General features: G+C 36.9%; 1 protein-coding gene and 1 pseudogene across 1 annotated transcript in view; both read right to left on the reverse strand.

The window, feature by feature from the left end:
• NLK (nemo like kinase) overlaps positions 1–19,925 on the reverse strand; it is a 177,263-nt gene that overhangs the window by 152,871 nt on the left and 4,467 nt on the right. The window lies entirely within an intron of this gene.
• Positions 2,448–4,423, reverse strand: LOC139437207 (lipoyl synthase, mitochondrial-like; annotated as a pseudogene).

The following is a 19,925-nucleotide window of genomic DNA, read 5'->3' on the forward strand; positions in this document are numbered from 1 at the left end:
TGCTGATGGTTATACAAAATGGTACAACTGCTTAGGGAAACAATTGGGAAGTTTCTTAAAGTTACTTAACCATTTGACCCAGCCATTCAACTCTTATGTATTTATCCAAGAGAAATGAAAGTATATGTCCACACAAAGATGTATATATGAATATTTACAGCAATTTTATTGGTAATAGTCCAAAATTGGAAACTATCCAAATGTGCATGGCTAAAAAAAGCTGTAATGTATTTATATAATGAAATGCTACTTAGCAAAAAATAAAGCTCAAACTCTTGAAACATATAATGTAAGTCATGAGGACTGAAATGTGCCTACTGGATTTGGCACTAATCTGCTAATTAATAACAGGTTATTATTTATGGTAGCAGCTTGAACCATACGGTATGAATAAAAACAAGTGTACAATGGATTGGGAGTTAATGAGAGGTGAAGGAGTAAAGACTGTGATTGAAAATTACTATTTCAAGGAACTCAGCTACAGAGGGAAAGAGATAAATTAGGGTGGAATTTAGAGGGTGGTGAGAGTTGAATGTGGGGGTAAGCCTTGAGCCTGGTTGACAGGCTAAAAGGAAAGGTACTATAGCAAGGCAGAGGTTGATAAACTAAGAGAAGAAGATAACAGAGCAAAGTCCCTGGAAAAACTGTAAGAGAAAAGTGGAGGAAAAATACAGTGTTGACACATAAGTCTGTCTGTGGGTGAAGCAGAAAGTACCTAGTTCCTGCATCCTTTGGCTTTATCTTCTCTCTGAAATGGGACGAAACCATCTGCAGAAAGTGAGGAAGAGGTGGAGCAGGAAATTGAAAAGCGTGATAGAGGTCTGAATAGTTGTTGTGGATAATGGAGAAAAGGAAATGAATGGAGATAAGTATACGAAAAGTTGTGGTTAAATTCATATAACGGAATATTACTTAGCAGAAAAAAAAAGAACAAACTCTTGAAATATATAAGAGAAGTTATGAGGACTGAAATGTGCCCACTGGATTTGGCACCTACCTGCTAATTAGTAATAGGTAATTGGTTATTATTTATGAGAGCAGGTTGAGCTGTATAGTATGTATTGTACAAGTGTACAATGGAGTGGGAGTTAATGGGAGGTGAAGGATAATTACTTATCAGACAACACTAAAGGTCCAGTAAAGGTTATAAACCATAAATGATGTCAAATTGCCATAAAAGTTTCTAAAAGTCTAGGAATGAGCCTCTCTTAGTTATGAGCTAAGAGAAAAGGTACTCATTTATCACTGCCAACTTGTAATACAGTTGGTGGTCTCCACTTAACACTGACTTACACTAGCATAGCTGCTTTTTCCCAGTTTCTAGCCCTGCTCAGACTCAAACCCATTCTCAATACTGTCTGAACCACCTTTTAAAAATAAACCTGACCATTTTAATTTTCTGTTTAATTCACTGAACGGCTTCCTAGATTCAGATAAAATGTGAAACAAACAAGGTCCTTCATAGTCTGGCCTCTTAATTTTATCTTCTAGCAATTATTCTCATTCTACATATTAGCCATAATGAACTAATTCCAGTTCCTCCAAAATACAAAGATCATTCACGACCCCATGACTCTGACCATGAAATTCCCTCCATCTGAGATGCCCTTCCCCCTTACCCTCTAACTCTTTCACCATCAAAATTTATCTTAATGCCTTGTATTGGTGTGGTATATTCCTTATATAGATACCATTTCGATCAGAACTTCATTCTTTTTATGGCTGAATAATATTCCATTGTGAGTATATATCATATTTCGTTTATCCATTCATTGGTTGATGGGTACTTGGGATACTTCCATTTTTTGGCCATTGTGAATAAATGCCACTATGAATATTGACGTGCAAAAAAAAATAATTAACTTAGATGTCACTCCATTCCTTTGGCCTACCACAAAATGTCTCGGTTAGATCTTCCAAGAAATGCATTGTATAACTGCAGGGGTTACCATTTACAACATAATATTGGGAATAATGTCTCCTGGAATTGTGTACCACTGAGGCCCTGGGTATCCCATCTATGTCTCCTAACAATAAGCATCCTGTATATATCAGTAGTACAGCTTAACAATAATTTGTTTACAAAGATTCAAGTACAAGCTTCTTCAAGGTAGGGATTGTGTCAGAGAAGCTTCCATGGTCTCAAAATTATATTAGGTACCATATTCACCCAGTTTTCACCATAAAGCAACAGGTAAAAACAACAACAAAAAACAGGTAAGTGCTCACAGATAACAATAAAATTGCTAGTATTTATGTTTATTATGGGAAAAGCACTATACTAAGCTTTTAAGTGTTCTTAATATTATTTTTAATTATATTAATAATCGTAAGCTCTACAAAGATGTTTTATGAATACATAATAGCATATAATTATTTATGGTTATAAAGAGGATATGCTAAAACTAAGTGAATTATTATAATTAAATATACGTTTATTGACATTTTTCTTAAAACAGAAAAGAGGTAGGGTACATCCCCTGAAGTGCGGGCATTCTGGTTCCACCTATTTCCAACTGTAATTAAGCTCATGATCTTAAAGGTCTTCTCTGTTTAAGTTTTACAAAGATTTTGTTTTTCTTTTGCACACTAGATTTTTCAGGAAAAATGCACCAGCTTTATATGAAGAACACACCAGAGGGCCACCTACAGTATAATAAAAGCCAAGTTCATTTCCTACTTTTTCCCAGTATCTGAACTTTTCACGAGTAATTCATTCTCCAACTTTATGGTACACTTTGTTGGCTGCATATATTATCCTCAAATCAATAGTTCATGACTGCCTCAAGAAGTGCTTTCATTGTTGCTTATACTGGCACATCAATCTTGCCTAAACCCAACATTATGGATGTTTTAGAAATAAGATCAGGCTGAACCTCCTTGGCATGTCTCATAACATGTAGAGACTGGTTAAAACTGGACCAGAGATTAGGAATTTTGCTCTGTAATTCTGGAACTGTTTCTATATTATGTGAGTACACATCTAATTCTGAAAGAGCAACTTTCTGTATTCCTTTCAGATATCCTAGGAAATCAGGGGTAAGGCATTCCAAAAGAATTTTTGGATTCCCTTCCTTTAATAATGAGTTTTTTGCAAAGTGCTCAGCAACCCCATCATCAGACATATCATCTCAATCCAGACATTTAGGATAAAATTATCCAGATTCTACTCTGCAAACTGCCTCTGAAGTATTGTAGAGCTCACTGGCATCTAGTGGAGGTAGATTTTTTTCAGTCTTAATAGAACAAAATCTACAACTCCTTGTATATATGTCACCTATGAATATGATCGTGGCTGTGGCATATTCTTCATCTCCCCAACAGCCTGCAATATTGGGACATCGAGCTTCTTTAACATACTGCATGGAGATTTAAATGTGTTCTTCAGTTTACTATAATTTTTCTTCATGGGAATCTCTGTCTTTAGCTATGGAGGTAGTCTTCACCTTTCCCCTTTCCAGAGTTTTAAATTTCCTTTATATTCAACCCAGGTGCTCGTCTACAAGATCACCAGATATAAAATCTTGAAGGTCTGATTCATTTTGTAAAAATTCCTTTTTTTCATCAGGGAAGGAACTCAATGCTCTGAACTGGGTGCATAAATATCTTCCAAACACCAGGGCCTGAGTATGCAAGCAGTGCCTCTACAGAGGAGAGACCTCTCCTCTTCGGACCTAGCAGTGTCAAGGGGCCAAGGGATCACTGAATCCCAGGACAGATCAACAGATTGTCGCTCAGTTTATGTCAAGGAACTTCTGTACCAAGCATTTTACATGCAGCATCACATTTAACTCTTTAAAAGAACCTGATAGGTGCCATTACAATCCCTATTAAAAAGAGGAGGAAATGAGGAACAAAGAGGTAAAACAATTTGCCAATAGCCACATGGTCAATAGACAGCTGAATGTAAATCTAGGTAGACTATCTCAAGATTATGCCCTTAAAATAATTCAATGTCTGTCTTTCAGAGACTGGTACATAGGAAATCTTCAAAAAACATTTTTGCTAGCTTACAGATGACTAAATTCAGTCCTTTACATTTAGCCCTATTAATTTCTGCTTGTCAGTTTCTGCCCATCATTCCTATAGCACTCTCTCTGAATAACTGTCATCTAGTACATTTGCCATCTTTCCTGGATCCCACTGATTGGCAAATCTGATAAGACTTCTATGTTTTCATCTGAGTTACTAATAAAAATGTTGCAAAGTCATATATTTAAATTAAGAAAATTGTTCTTGACATCTTAAATCTAGACATTCACTCAACTACTTAACTGAAATTACAGCTGTTTAAACTAGTTAACAGGCTAAAGAATAGACCCATAACTTTGGTAAGGTTTTCCATAAAACATTATTTTACCTGATATTTTCCTAAAGTTTGCAGTTTTTCAACAGGTAAATCAACACTCTTTTTCCACTTCATCCACCTTAATTATTTTTTGGTTTTCAAAGTCATTTCTCAGGATTTCTCATTTTGTCTTGATTACTTCCTGCTACCCTCCATTTATAAAAATCACCAGAAAAGACTGAAGAATATATTCCATATTACTAAGGGAACTTTTATGGGAATGAGAGGATAAAATTTCCAGAAGTTTGACTCCGCAAACATCTTTGGAAAAAGGATTTGGAAAATTTCGTTAGGGAACAGAGTTCAATTAAAAAGAGGATAAAATACATTGTTTTTAAAACCAAAACCCTGAGAAATGAAATGAGAAAATGAGTGGACTGAAGAATAATGGTGTACATGTTTAAATGATCTTCAATTTTAAATTATTTTCATCTTAGATGTCAAACTTTATAACTGAGGTATGGTATCATCAGATATTAGTATTAGTCATCCTTGATTTTATTTTGGGGTAAATTGGCCCAATGGTGTTACCAAACTAACAATTTAATGGTTTGAGGACTGATTTAATATCTTAAAGATGAAAGAGTTGTTGAACTACCTTAATTCATTAATTTTTGCTAATAGCTTTTATTCCATAATTTGTGTTAATTATACCACAATAAACATAACTTTAATGCTAAACTTTTTAACATTTTCCAAGGATATCAGTGCATGTTAGTAAACTTTTAAATGTTTACCTAAAAAAAACTTTACAATTCCAGGTTTTAATTTTTAAAAGGATGTTATAAAAACCTGTAAATTCACTCTAAGAATCCTCAATCATCCTTAAAGACTTTCTAAGTGTTATAGGAAGCTCAGTAATGGGCTTTACATTTAGTAAAAGAGAATTAAAAAAAAGAAACAGGGGAGTGGATGTGGCTCAAGTGATAAGGCCCCCACCTACCATATGAGAGGACCCGAGTTTGATCCCTGGGCCTCCTGGTGAAAAAGAAAAAGAGAAAGCATGTCTGTGCAGCAAGCCAAGTGCCCACACGGCGAGCTGAGTGCCCATGTGGGTGCCCACACAGCAAGCCGAGTACCCACATGGTGAGCTCAGTACCCATGCGAATGCCTACGTGGCAAGCCAAGTGTCTGTGTGGTGAGCCAAGTGTCCACGTGGTAAGCCAAGTGCCCACACAACTGAGTCATGTAGCAAGATGATGACGTGACAAATGACAGGAAGGGGAGAGTCAAGGTGAAGCACAGCAGAGACCAGGAACTGAGGTGGTGTAACTGACAGAGAACCTCTCTCCACATCACAGGTCCCCAGGATCGATCCCGGTGAATCTTAGAGGAGAAAGATGAGAAGTGAAGACAAAAAGACAAATAGATACAGATGATTACACAGCAAATAGACACAGACAGCAAAAACAGCAGGGCGGGGGGAGGGGAAGGATAGGAAGTGTCTAATACAAGTGGATTGTTCTTCAACTAGAAATGCAGCTTATTTCCTTAGAAGCTTCATTTTATGGTTACCAAGGTAGAAGGGACAATTTTGTCCAGTATTCTGTTTTCAAATAGATTGATGCTCTAGCAGTTGATGATTTCTTCCTTTAGTTTCAGTGGATATATGTCTCAAATTATTATAAAATCAATTTTTTAGAAAACAGTGTCATGTTATTTAGTGAGGATAGTTTGTGATGTAATGCCTATTAAAACTTCATAAATAAGAATAGGATATTGAAACTCCAGGAAGGAAGGAAAGAACAGAGGGAGGAAAGGAAGGAGGAAAGAGAAGAAAAAAAAGGAAAAGAAATTACTGATGAGGCAGATTGCTGACTTTCTTAGAATTCTTGCAATGGTGACTCCATAGCCTTCATTTAGTGGCTTGATTCTAAGTTTTAGTGCTCACAAAGGAGTTCTGTGTCTAATACTAAATTTCTGCCTATTTCCTTTTTTTCCCCCCCTTCCCCTCTTTTCCTCCCTCTATTCTTTTCTTCCTTCCTGGAGTTTCAATATCCTATTCTTATTTACGCAGTTTTAATAGGCATCACCTCCCAAACTGTCCTCATTAAATCCCAAATAATCCTACCTCACTAAAACAATTCTTCTTGGTTCATATGCTTCCAGACTTTTCTGGAGAATATGAGTAATAATTTTTTTATATTTTAAGGGGCCAATCTTCAGAATTGATTTTCAGTTAATAAATTATGGGGATCCTTCAAAAATAACCACTCCACTATTCATGGACTTTAGCTTGTTTCCAATCTGGGCATTATAAATGACACTTCAATAAGCATCCTTATATATGTATCTTTGCCATCTAAACCCAGTGATTTCTTCAAAGTGTATGTGCATTCAGATTTTGAGAATCCACTCACCCACAAAGGCTCCATCAATCTACAATACCATTGAGAGTGTTTGTTTTACTACATCTACAATAATTGGGGGAGTCACATTTTTTAAATGTCAGTATAGAAGGTTAAAAGTGGTATCTCATTTCTGCAGTTCTTTATTAAAGAAAGTAAGAATCTTTTTTTTTTTAAACAATTTGTGTTTCTTCTCTGAACTTCCCATTTCCTAGCTTTTCCCCATTTTCCATTGGACTATTCAACTTTATTTTTTTTATTGATTTTAAGAGTTCTTTAAATATTAAATATATTAAAATTTTTATCTTTCATACATGCTGTCAATATCCTGCCCCACCCCCATCCCCATTGTTTTTGTTTTTAAATTTAGGCTTGTGTTATTTGACCAAACACAAGTTTTAAATTTCTACATAGACAAATCTGACACCCTTGCTTTTGAAGTCAAGATAATAAGATCTTCTTTCCATGATCAGAAAAATTATATTTTTTCTTTGGTTTCATTTTTTACACTTAAATCTTTAATCCAGTTGGACTTTATTATGCACATATTGATTATGGAGCTAAATTCAAACCTCACCACCTCTAGTTTATTTTCCCAACAAAGGTACAAAATAAACTAGTATGCTAAAGTCATTTCTATTGGCTTATAAGGAACCATTAAATGTTCCGGAATTGTGTGAACTGGTTGTGAAATATAGACATTATTAAAAACTAAACTATATAAATTTAAAATGAAACAAATTATATTTAAAACAAAGGTAATAAATACTCTAATTCATTATCTCCTATTTATGCTCTTCAGATTTACAACTGTTGTATCTGTACAGTGAAAATACTATATAACATTGTGCTACTGTGTACCTTTTTCCAATTCTGCCTTTAATGACTTTACACTGGTTGCTTGAAATTGGTCATGGTTGGAGTATCTGTAGGAGTACTGGAGTACTGGCAAACCCTACAAACCAGGGTTTGTTTTTTTTTCCTTTTCCAGAGAGCCTACTGTTAAACATATACTAGCACACTACTGGAATAATCCACTCATTCCTCACTAATTTTAAAAGAGGATCTCTAAGCATATACTGCACTACCATTTATTCATAGGGAGCTTAGAATTGAATTGAATGTGTTTTTTTCCTATGCAAGCATCATACTCTGCTTTAGTATGTTTAGTATTAGTTGAGCCTTTAAATACAGTTTCTATCAACTGGATCTCTCCCTGTTTCTAATACAAAGTCAGAGTACTGCACTGAGAATGTATTTTTACTAAATAATTCAAAAGCATTCTTTATGTAGACTACATTACAGAAAGCAGTAGCAAAATAAAGGACTATTTTGATTAGAGTTGGTTACTGTACTCTACTTAGATTAGGATTCTTACTGTTAAAAAAAATTCAAACACAAAAAATAACAAAACCACTACATTGGGCTGTCATCTCTTTACTCCTCTATGTGTTTCCTCTTAAAATTCGCCCATTGCACAAGGAAGGAAGGATCTTGAGGGAAGTGGACTTGGCCCAATGGATAGGGCATCCACTACCACATGGCAGGTCTGTGGTTCAAACCCCAGGCCTCCTTGACTCCTGTGGAGCTGGCCCATGCGCAGTGCTGATGCACGCAGGGAGTGCCCTGCCATGGAGGGGTGTTCCCCGCGTAGGGGAGCCCCATGCGCAAGGAGTGCGCCCCGTAAGGGGAGCCACCCAGCACGAAAGAAAGTGCAGCCTGCCCAGGAATGGTGGCGCACACATGGAGAGGTGATGCAGCAAGATGATGCAATAAAAAGAAACAAAGATTCCCAGTGCCGCTGATAAGGATAGAAGCGGCCACAGAAAAACATACAGGGAAACGGACTTTGGCCCAGTGGTTAGGGCGTCCGTCTACCATATGGGAGGTCCGCGGTTCAAACCCCGGGCCTCCTTGACCCGTGTGGAGCTGGCCATGCGCAGTGCTGATGCTCGCAAGGAGTGGCGTGCCACGCAAGGGTGTCCCCCGCGTGGGGGAGCCCCCACGCGCAAGGAGTGCGCCCATGAGGAAAGCCGCCCAGCGTGAAAAAGAAAGTGCAGCCTGCCCAGGAATGGCGCCGCCCACACTTCCTGTGCCGCTGACGACAACAGAAGCGGACAAAGAAACAAAAGCAGACAAAGAAACAAGACGCAGCAAATAGACACCAAGAACAGACAACCAGGGGAGGGGGGGAAATTAAATAAATAAATAAATCTTTAAAAAAAAAAAAAAAAGAAAAACATACAGCGAATGGACACAGAGAGCAGACAATGGGGGGGTTGGGGGTAGGGCGGGGAGAGAAATAAAAAAATGAAACTTTAAAAAAAAAAAGGGGTAAGCGGACTTGGCCCAGTGGTTAGGGCGTCTGTCTACCACATGGGAGGTCCACGGTTCAAACCCCGGGCCTCCTTGACCCGTGTGGAGCTGGCCCATGCGCAGTGCTGGTGCATGCAAGGAGTGCCCTGCCACACAGGGGTGTCCCCTGCGTAGGGGAGCCCCACACGCAAGGAGTGTGCCCCGTAAGGAGAGCCGCCTAGCGCGAAAGTACAGCCTGCCTAAGAATGGCGCCGCCCACATGGAGAGCTGACATAACAAGATGACGCAACAAAAAAGAGATACAGATTCCCATGCCGCTGACAACAACAGAAGCGGACAAAGAAGAACACGCAGCAAAATGGACACAGAGAACAGACAACTGGGGGGGGGGGGAAGGGGAGAGAAATAAAAATAAATAAATAAATAAATCTTTTTTAAAAGAAAAAAAAAAAAAGGAAGGATCTTGAAATATATACTGGCCAAAGTCAGAGGTAGTACTATTCTTTGAGAGACTCTACCACATTCAAACTTAGCATCAGAAACTTTTGCTTCAACAACAAACACTTAATAAGCACCTACCCTGAGACTGGAGCCATGTAAGATTCTGGAGATACAAATGGGACTTGACAGCAGCCTTTAAAGAGCTCACAATTTTTAGTGGGTCAGTGGTAGAAAATGTGTCACAGTGGTTATAAGCATTTATTTTCATTAGGATTGACAGAGACAGATTGATTGATTTTGAGTTGTCTTCTAAAAAGGAGCATCTTAGAAGGAAAAGAAAACAAGGAATAAAAAACTGAGTCATTTAAAGTTTACCACCTACAGGGATATACCATATGTATTAATAACTAGACCTTCAGCATCTATACCTGTTAAACATCATAATGTCCCTATTTCAATGTCTTTCCTGCTAAGGTACTTTAAGAAGTGATTCATTTGCTGAGACTGATAACAACTGCATCAAGTAAACCAATATCTACTACTGATATATTTCCTTGCCTGTTACAAACCATATGCATTTTAATTCCATCTAACCTCACTTTAGTTGTTTACATTATAAAACTGTAATGTAATGGATGGGTAGACTCAAAATAACTCTTTTTGTTTTTTATTATATGCACAAGTGCTTAAGCACCTAAACCAAAAGACCTGCTTTCAGACTGTTGGGTTCTAATAAGCATAATATCTCATACTGCAGCCTAGGGAACAAACACAGCAGCTGCCCTTTTCACAAACATAGTTGTGGCCTGACACACTTAGTGAAGATTTCAACCATTTCTAATCACTAACTAATAACTTAGACTCTAAAGTCTAATTCTTAGGGGTTTGTGCTATACATAGAAATAATCATTACCCTTTGGGAAACAATGGCTCATTTACCGAAAATGAGTTTTACAAAGGAATTTTTGGTCCTGAGAAATACAGAGTGGTGAATTGGGTGACACAAATCACTGCATCATCAGCTCATGTAACTGTATTAGGGTGATTTACTTAAAAAAAAAACAACACTACAGTAACTTAAAATTTGGCTTCAACACTAAATTATAGGTTACTAGGGGATGGAGTAGGGATAGGGAGTGGGAAGTCTTAAAATGTATAGGATCCCTATCTGGAATGATGAAAATGTTTTGGTAATGTATGGTGGTGATGGGTAGCACAATAATGTGAATGTAATTAATAGCACTGAAATATATATCTGAATGTGATTGAAAATTTTTTTTTAAATTGGCTTCAACAACGTTAACACCCTCAAGCCATGTCCTCTGTCACAGAATTGTGAAATCAGATTAAGTTAGGCTTCTTATTTTGAAAAATGTCCCAACCTGAGATTAATGTCACAAAAAGAAGAAAAACTTTGCAGAATGGAAGATTACTGTTCTGCCTGAAGCCTAGTTTTACCTGGTACATGTTTCAGTTACACATTTGATTCACACTGAATTTTGTTTTAAGTATTAAGAGAATAAATAGCATTCCAAAATAGTCACAAGCTTGGAAACTTCCATTCCTTGTCTAGTTGGAGAGCTTTCAAGACACATTACATGGAACAGTGAGTTGATGCAGTGACCATAAATTTCTCAACAACATAAGTCTAAGTTAAATCGAAAACCAATCTCAGCAAGTTCTGTAGAAACAGCTTCAAAGTAGATAAAGCAAAACTTACAAATTGTTAGCAAATAGTGAATCTAGAAGAATGGTATAGCTTTATGACTGCACAATTCTTTAAAATTTTCTGAGGTTTGAAAAACAATTTTTTAATGGCAGAGGGGGAAGGGCGTGCACATTCACAACAAGCTACATATAACCTAGAAAGTCTGAGTTGTTCTCCATCAAAAACCTTGTAGCTCATGGAATCAAACTTTTACCAGAAACCTTTTTAATTTTTTTTATTTCTCTCCTCTTCCCCGCCACCCCATGTCTGCTCTCTGTGTCAACTCGCTGTGTGTTCTTCTGTGCCCGCTTGCACCCTCAGTGGCACCGGGACACTGCATCTCTTTTTTGTTATGTCACCTTGCTGCATCAGCTCTCTGTGTGCAGCACCCTCCTGAGTGGGCTGCCCTTTTTTCACACGGGGCGACTCTCCTTGCAAGGCGCGCTCCTTGCGCATAGGGCATCCCCACGTGGGGGCGCCCCTGCATGGCAGAGCACTCCTTGCATTTGGCAGCTCTGTGTGTGGGCCAGTTCACCACACTGGTCAGGAGGGCTTAGGGATTGAACCCTGGACCCTCCCATATGGTAGGCGGATGCTCTACCAGCTGAGCCATGTCTGCTTCCCATACCAGAAACCTTAGAGTCTCTGGAACACACTAAACCACCAACAGAGTATTCTGTGTTTTTTTGTTTTTAAGATGCATTGTTCCCGGTTTCATTTATAGAGCATTTGTTTTTTATTTGCTTTGCTTTTATAAGAACACTTCCTCCACTTTCAGTGGGCATTAAGTTGAACAGGTATTTCTGGTAAAGCAGTGAAAGAGCAAAGGTTCTGGCTCAGCCTCTAGCCATTCTGTGACCTTGAGCAAATCTCTTAACTTTTCTGGGTCTCAATTTTCCTGTTTGTAAAATGAGGCAATTAGACCAGATGAATTCTAAATTATCTTCCAGCTCTATAATTCCTTTCAGAGCGCTAGGCTTGTGAGAATAAAAACAATTAGCCCTCAAAAATAAATGGCCAAAATCTACCTTTATAATGTTAGTGAAATAAACAGGATATAAAATTATAAGTATACATTTTGATCATGATCCCAACTCTAATAATAACATTACAAACACACATATATAGATAAAAGACTGGGGAGAAAATACACCAGATGTTGTTAGTGACTATCTCTAAGTTGTGTGTCACAAATTACTCTTTCCTTTGAGCTTTCTGTATTTTCCAAGTTTCCTACAATAAGCATATTATTACTTTGATAATGAGGTGGGGAAGAGTTTTAAAGAGAAAGGAAAAATTCTCCTTTTATGTGCAAAAGAGAAATTTTACATTTGAAAAGCACTCTAGAATTTGAATAAATTTTTCAAAACAGCTGGAGTTAAACAGAAAAAATCTCTAGCAAATAGTCACACACTTGTCAATAACCATACAAAAGCTGTTGGTTGTATTCCCCCATATTAATAAATTTTAAGGAGGTACTGTATTTTTTCACTTATGCCTAAAACTGGTAATAATAATTATGATAGCTAACATCTACATAGTGCCAGGAACAGTTCTAAGACTGCATATATATTAATTCATTTAAGCCTCACAACAATGCTATGAGATACACTATTACTATCCCCATTTCACAAGTGAAGATCATGAAGGCACACAGAAGTTAAACAATATGCCTCCAGTTAACAAGGCACAGAGCCAGGAATAAAAGCCAGTCTGCCATTAGAATACAGGCTCTTCTTAACTATGAAACCATACTGATCCCATTGTACTTAAATTTTGTCCTCCCCAAGTTATTCTTTAAATGCTTTCCTCTGAAAGATCTAAATTACTTTTTTTAACCGAAGAGAAATAATATATAAGTACTAGATAAAAAGACTGCCCAAACTTTTAATTTACTAGCTTAAAACTGTGATTCATTTCCAAGTACTTACTTTAAAGCTAGAGAGTACACATTTAATCTCTATACATATCGCTAAATGGACATTATAACATCTGAGGAATTAAGCAGAATTAATTATTAAGTTTAATATTGGAATGTTTCACTAAAGATAGGTGCTCTACTGATTGGCATTATTTGTCCTCATGAATCTTCTGGTGAAGGAGCCCCTAAAACAAACAGTTGTAACTTTCTGAAATTTCTATTTTATTCAGATGATGGTTTAAATGTTGTAATTAAATTGTTTTATTTTTAAAAGAATGTACATCAATATTTTTGAACACCAGCTTTAGTACACAATAACCCCAATTACTTTAACCCACAGAACCTGGAAAAATGAAAGCAGAGGAAGACAACCAATTAAACATGGTTGATGGTTCTTACATAATTCTCTTGGGCAATTCAAACCCAAGCTAAGTGCATAGATGTGCTCCCTTTTCTGCATAGTACCCACATTACCTGCCAATTTTTACGGCTTCTGGATTACTTTTAATAAAGTTCAAATTTCCCCACATTTGTACTGCTAAATTCTTGGCCCTGTCGAAGTAAATACAGAAATCAACAGTTTTCTATTTTAAAAAATTAAAAAGGGAAGGTGGAGAAGTAGGGAGGAAAAAATTTCATAAAAGGCTGCCTGAAAACTAAGATGTACAAAGAGACAATCCCTAATAATTGTACCCCTTGGGTACTTCTGTGATGGTAACATAATACAGTGAAATAAAGTCACCTGGTTAATTTCAATTTACTTACAAAATCTGCAAATCTGCAGCTCTCTGCCATGGTTCATTAAGAAAATCATCATTTAAGAAATATCACATGTTTATGTAAATTGGAGGGTGATTTTTATCCATGCAGACAGGAAAAAAAAAGCTATCATCTGGGTCAAATGACTAATTTTATGTATTTGTCCTAATATCTCACTTCACCTTTTCTCCCTAGCTCAAAGAATTTTAGGTCAAGGAACAGATAAACAAAAGTTTCTGTGTTGTCCAAATCCCTGTTAACGAGTTTACTGCCTGACACAACTAAGCTCTTTTCTTCTTAAATTGAAAACAAGACTGAGAACTTTATCTGGATAACAAAACTACAACACTGAGAGAGGAAAGAAATCAATGGGGGATATATGATCTAATTGGGAAGAAAAGCAAAACAAGGCAAGGATCAGGTACCAATTTTACTTTCTGCTATTTGAGGCAAACAAGGCTTTAGAAAAGAAAAGGAAAATATCCCGAATAATTCACAGCAGACTCTACATTATTCCAGTTTGCTCTACAGACACATCCAGTCAAGTCCTTCTAAGTCTGAGGAAAGTTAGATGATGCATTATCTTAGTCACTGAAGAATATCTTTCTTTCCAGCTGGCTCCATCCTTAAAGCAGCCCAGTTTTGTATTAGTATTCATTCCTCCCACTCACAACTGACATCTCCAGGTCCAAGGTTAGGCCTGAGTGCTCCAGAAGTAATCCTACCTCCTACCTACTAACAGTGATTGGCTCAGAAAAACATTTACAACCCAATAAAGGTCAATGAAACTCTGGAGCTGTGCTGTTCGATAAAGTAGTCAGTAGCAACATGTGGCTACTGACCACTTGAAATATGGCTAACCAAATTGTGTACACCAGACTTCATAAACTTAGTATGAAGGGAGGATGTAAACATCTCATTAATAATTTTATAGTGATTACATGTTGAAATGATAATATTGTTGATAAACTGGGTTAAATATTTTACTAAAACTAATTTCACCAATTTCTTTTTAAAATTTTTAATACGGCTACTGGAAACTTAAAAAATTTTAATCACATATGTGGTTGCATTGGAGAGTGCTACTAAAGGTTTGCTGATGGCTTCCGGAAAAGGTGTTTCTTACTCTGGTAGGAGAGCTCTATGTCTGAACATTGTGTGCCCTAACCTGCTACAGCCTTAAAAAAGCTGTGTCATGGCTCATTTTCTGGGAAACCCATCTGCAAATAAGAAAGTCCTCAATCTAAATTTAGAATTTAAAAGAGGCTTGTGGGTGGAATTTTTTTAAAAAATCAAATTACTATAAATGTAAGCACTACCCCCAAATCATTTTACCTGACTATGCATAAAAAGATAATATTTATTTAAACATTTAAATAATGCCTTATAAATACTAAGGCATTTTTAAATAAAGGCATACTGAAATTTTATAAGAGAATCTTAAGAATCAAAGTATTTTATAAATAAAGAAACAAAGGCTGAGAAAATTTGAGTAATTCTACCAAGGTTGTAGGGTTGGCAGCAAGGTTGGGACCAAAACCTTTTAGTTTAGTAGTTATTTATTTGTTATTACTTTATTTTTTTTTTTAAATCTTTCCAAGAAAATGGCACCTTGAATATGATAAACATCAAGTCCTATGGTTATTAAACTACATAGAAAAAAATAGGATTTGGGAGAATTTCATTAATAATAAAACACTGTTTAGCTAATTCTTAAAATGTTCTTTAGAACCTAATGTATCTCAGAGGGAAAAAAATCATAAACACAATCATTTTCTCAAATGCCATCAATGATCTACTTGCTAAAATTCAATGGCTTATTCTCCCCGCTCATTTTTTGACTTTTTATCTGCACCAAAGATCATTCTCATGTTCAATGTCCTTTAGTTCTGCTTTCAGTAACTTCTTCCAACTACAACTGAGAACATTTCCTAAGGAGGCTCATCCCTCAGCTACTCTATTCTTCTATTTGCGAATCTAAAACATACATAAATCTGACCATGTTACTCCTTTACTTAAAAACTTCCATGGCTGCCATTCAACCTTTTCTTTAAAAAGATTTATTTATTTATTTATTTATTTATTTATTTATCGCCCCACCCCCACCCCGGTTGTCTGTTCTGTGTCTGTTTTGCTGCGTCTTCTTTGTCCGCTTCTGTTGTTGTCAGCGGCACTGGGAATCGGTGTTTTTTGTTGTTGTTGTTGTTTTTTGGGTCATCTTGTTGTGTCAGCTCTCTGTGTGCTGCACCATTCCTGGGCAGGCTGCACTTTCTTTCGCGCTGTGCGGCTCTCCTTACTATGATAGTGTTGGTCTGTAGCAGGAAGTCAATAAAATATACTGAATAGGGAAGCAGCTGTGGCTCAATCAGTTGGGCTCCCGTCTACCATATGGGAAGCCCTGGGTTTGTGTCCCGGGGCCTCCTTGTGAAGGTAGGTTCGCCTGCATGCCACGGAGAGCCGCTGGCCTGCAAGCGCCGTGGAGAGCTGACTCAGCAAGGTGACGCAACAAAAAGGGAGACAAGTAAAAAAAACAACAACACAGAAGAACATGCAGCGAATGGACACAGAGAGCAAAACAAGAAGAAAGCTGCAAGAAGGGATAATAAATAAAAAATAAAAACAGACACACAGAAGAACGCAGAGTGAAAGGACACAGAGAGCAGACCGCAAGCAGACACAAGGGGGGGATAAAAATATATATTTTTTTATATATTTTAAATATTTATATATTTTATATATTTGCAACTCACTATTATGTGAGTTACAAAAGTGTCAAGAGCATTAACTGACATGATGGTCAATTAACCAAACTAATTCAAACACAGATATGAAACTGGGTTCAGGTAAAGAGCACCAATTATTATCAATGGCAGACATCCCTGTACATCCTTATTCTACTCACACCATTACAACTGTTAAAGTTTGATCTCAACCTAGTTCCTTTATATGTCATTTTTCAAAATGCCAGAGTGCCAAATTTTTCCTAAGGTCTCTTGGCTAGGTACTTCAGAACTATCAGATTAAGTCTATCATAACTTGTCACATACTCACTGAAAATATTACAACTGTAGCCTCAGGCACTCTCTCTTTTACCCCGGAGCAACAACAGGATCAAACTGACATGTTATTTTGTTGGGAATCACTATTGATCTGCATTAGATGTCCCAATCAACAAACAATTCACTGGAGTATAAGGGATGCACAAGGAATCATAAGTGAAACCCAAATACAATGTTATAATGAAAGGGCTTCTACCCAACGACTTTTTTCTCTCTGTTAGTTGGATAACAAATGGAAAAGTTTCTTCAACCTTATTTCCGTCAAAGAAATCAAAATCAGCATATTAAGGAAACATATGGAATATAAACAGTTGCTTCTTGAAATGCTAGGATGCCAACAAATCTAATAAAAACCACCAATAATGGCCATTCAGATTTATAATACACAAGTCAACACAAACTCTCATGCCCCAAGTTGTGAAGATAATGAAACATTCCAGTACTCCATTAGAAGATAGCCTTTTATAGTAAAGAGAACATTTCTACAGCTGATTATGTTTTGAGGGTAAAACTAAGAACTTATTTTGGCTTTTTTGAAAAGGCAACTCTGAAATGTATTTTCTGAATCAAAATATTTTTCTTCTTTTTTCTAAGCTGATACTTAATAATATAACAAGAGATTTCTCTTCCCAAATAAAACAAACTTCTTTTGTTGTGTATTTTATTTCTGTTCTTTTTAAAAAAATATATAAAAATTAAGTAATCTTGTCAGAAGTACAAAGTTACTTCCAATGTTACAGACTGGGTTCCAATCTTCAGGAAGCCAGTACAGTATCTTAGATTGTGTTGCTTTTACTCTCTGGCTCCCTTTGCTTTCTCTGCTTTATAAGACCATGAGCCTGCGCTTCTAAAAGTAAGTTCATGTGTAGTAAAAATTAACAAACGGATTTCCACATTTCTAGTTTCGCACGGATGCTTTGTTATGTCTAGAAGAGCAACCGTTTCCTTTTTATGGTGCAGGCTCTGCTTCTTCAAAGCTCTTTGCACAAAGCAGACCCCGCTCCGCCCCCTAAAGAATACAGCTGTGGCTGTTAATCTTGGCGGACAGTAGAGAAATTTCTCAATACCACAAATTCTTAACCTGTAAAACACAGTTAATAATAAAATATACTTTAGTATACTACTCTTTCTGACACAACTAACTCCAGGATTCCCCCCCAAAACATTCCCTATTTTTCCAACTCATGGTTTGCTGTTTGGGCAGTTAAAAGGACCAGAGAAAATATTAAAAACAAACGAACAAAAACCCAAACCAAACCAAACCATTATGCCTCTAATTTTCACAAGTAAGGTGAACAGCCAGACAATCTTGCCATGCACAAGGGTTTACACTGCATACTTTTTCATTAAATTACATACATTTCCCCTACCTCACTGGAATCTTCTTTAGTACTTCACACTTTTACATCTCCAAACACAAGTGAATTTCCACTAAAGCTGATCTTTGAAAATAAGGATCTGCCCTTCATTTGTTATACTCAGAAAAGAAAAAACTAATTTCCTTCCCAGTAAATAAATCTTTAATACTTCTAAAACAATGCAGGTGCTCTAACTAGAACACCAACAAGTCCATACAAACATGCATATTATATATATTTTGTTTTTAATTAATAGAGAGAACAGAATATTTTCCCTTTAGCCCTTTTAAATTCAAACTTCCTGAGCTCCTGTTATATATAGGACAACTGAGGGGCCATGCTATGGTATTTGAAGTCATGCCTGCAAAGAGTCTTCACCGTGGGAAGTGTACTTGGCCCAATAGATAGGGCGTCCGTCTACGACATGGGAGGTCCCCAGTTCAAACCCCAGGCCTCCTTGACCCGTGTGGAGCTGGCCCATGTGCAGTGCTGATGCGCACAAGGAGAGCCACCCAGCGTGAAAGAAAGTGCAGCCTGCCCAGGAATGGTGCCGCACACACGGAGAGCTGACACAACAAGATGACGGAACAAAAAGAAACACAGATTCCTGGTGCGACTGATAAGGATAGAAGCCATCACAGAAGAACACACAGCGAATGGACACAGAGAGCAGACAATGGGGGGAGAGAAATAAATAAAAAATAAATCTTTAAAAAAAGAAAGAGTCTTTACCTTTATTTCACCTGGTAAAGGTGACAACATAAACTATTTTTGATGCACATGAACAGTTTGATTTTTCTACCAACAATAACTACAATAAAAACACTTAATGAGGGCTTACTTTATGCCAGTGTACTGATTTACAAGGATTACCTCACTAAATCGTCATACCAACCCAATAAGATAGGTTCTATTATCACCAGTTTATAGATAAATTAAGAGGTTAAAATAACTTGTCAAGATCACACAGCTTGTACCCAAGTATCACTACAGTGATGCTCATATTTTGAAAGACTTAGATAAAAGTAACTTACTTAAGGTATTAGAATAACAAAAATCAAAGCTCTCCAGTTTTTCTTGGAGTACAAACACAACAGACCAAATGAATCCCAGGATCTTTGATCTTTATTAGTCAAGCCAAAAAAACAAAACCTAATTTTTTTCCTAGACTCACTTTCATCAAGGTGGTGATATACACCATTAATTCAATCTATGATTTTTACAAGTTATTAGTGTCAAAACTGTTTGGTTCAGCAATCCTCAAACCTTTCTCATGTGCTCAGCTTCCTGTAACTCTGAGTCTTCTTAAGTCTTACATTGTAATAATCTTTGTCCCAAAGTTGTTACATCTTTAAGCACAGCTGTACTCACTTTCCTCTGGCAGATACAAACTATAGACAAAAAGGTCAATCTGTATTATCCTCAGCAAAGGACTGAGCTTTCTATTTGTAGGTTGTTTTTCCCATGTGTGTATATGTTTTGCACTGCTACCCCACGATCATATTACCAGGTAAACTGGAACTCTGAGATAAAGCACAGCAGTTGTTCATGAAACCTTAGGTGAACTGTGAAAGCACCAGCAAGCTAATAGATAACTCACTACTTTTACGCAACTGTCCAATACTGATAAGTTATCCTAGTAGTCAAGTTCAGCAGAAAGATAAATC

This window comes from Dasypus novemcinctus, chromosome 21 (genome assembly GCF_030445035.2).
Source record: "Dasypus novemcinctus isolate mDasNov1 chromosome 21, mDasNov1.1.hap2, whole genome shotgun sequence".
Lineage (NCBI taxonomy): Eukaryota > Metazoa > Chordata > Mammalia > Cingulata > Dasypodidae > Dasypus > Dasypus novemcinctus.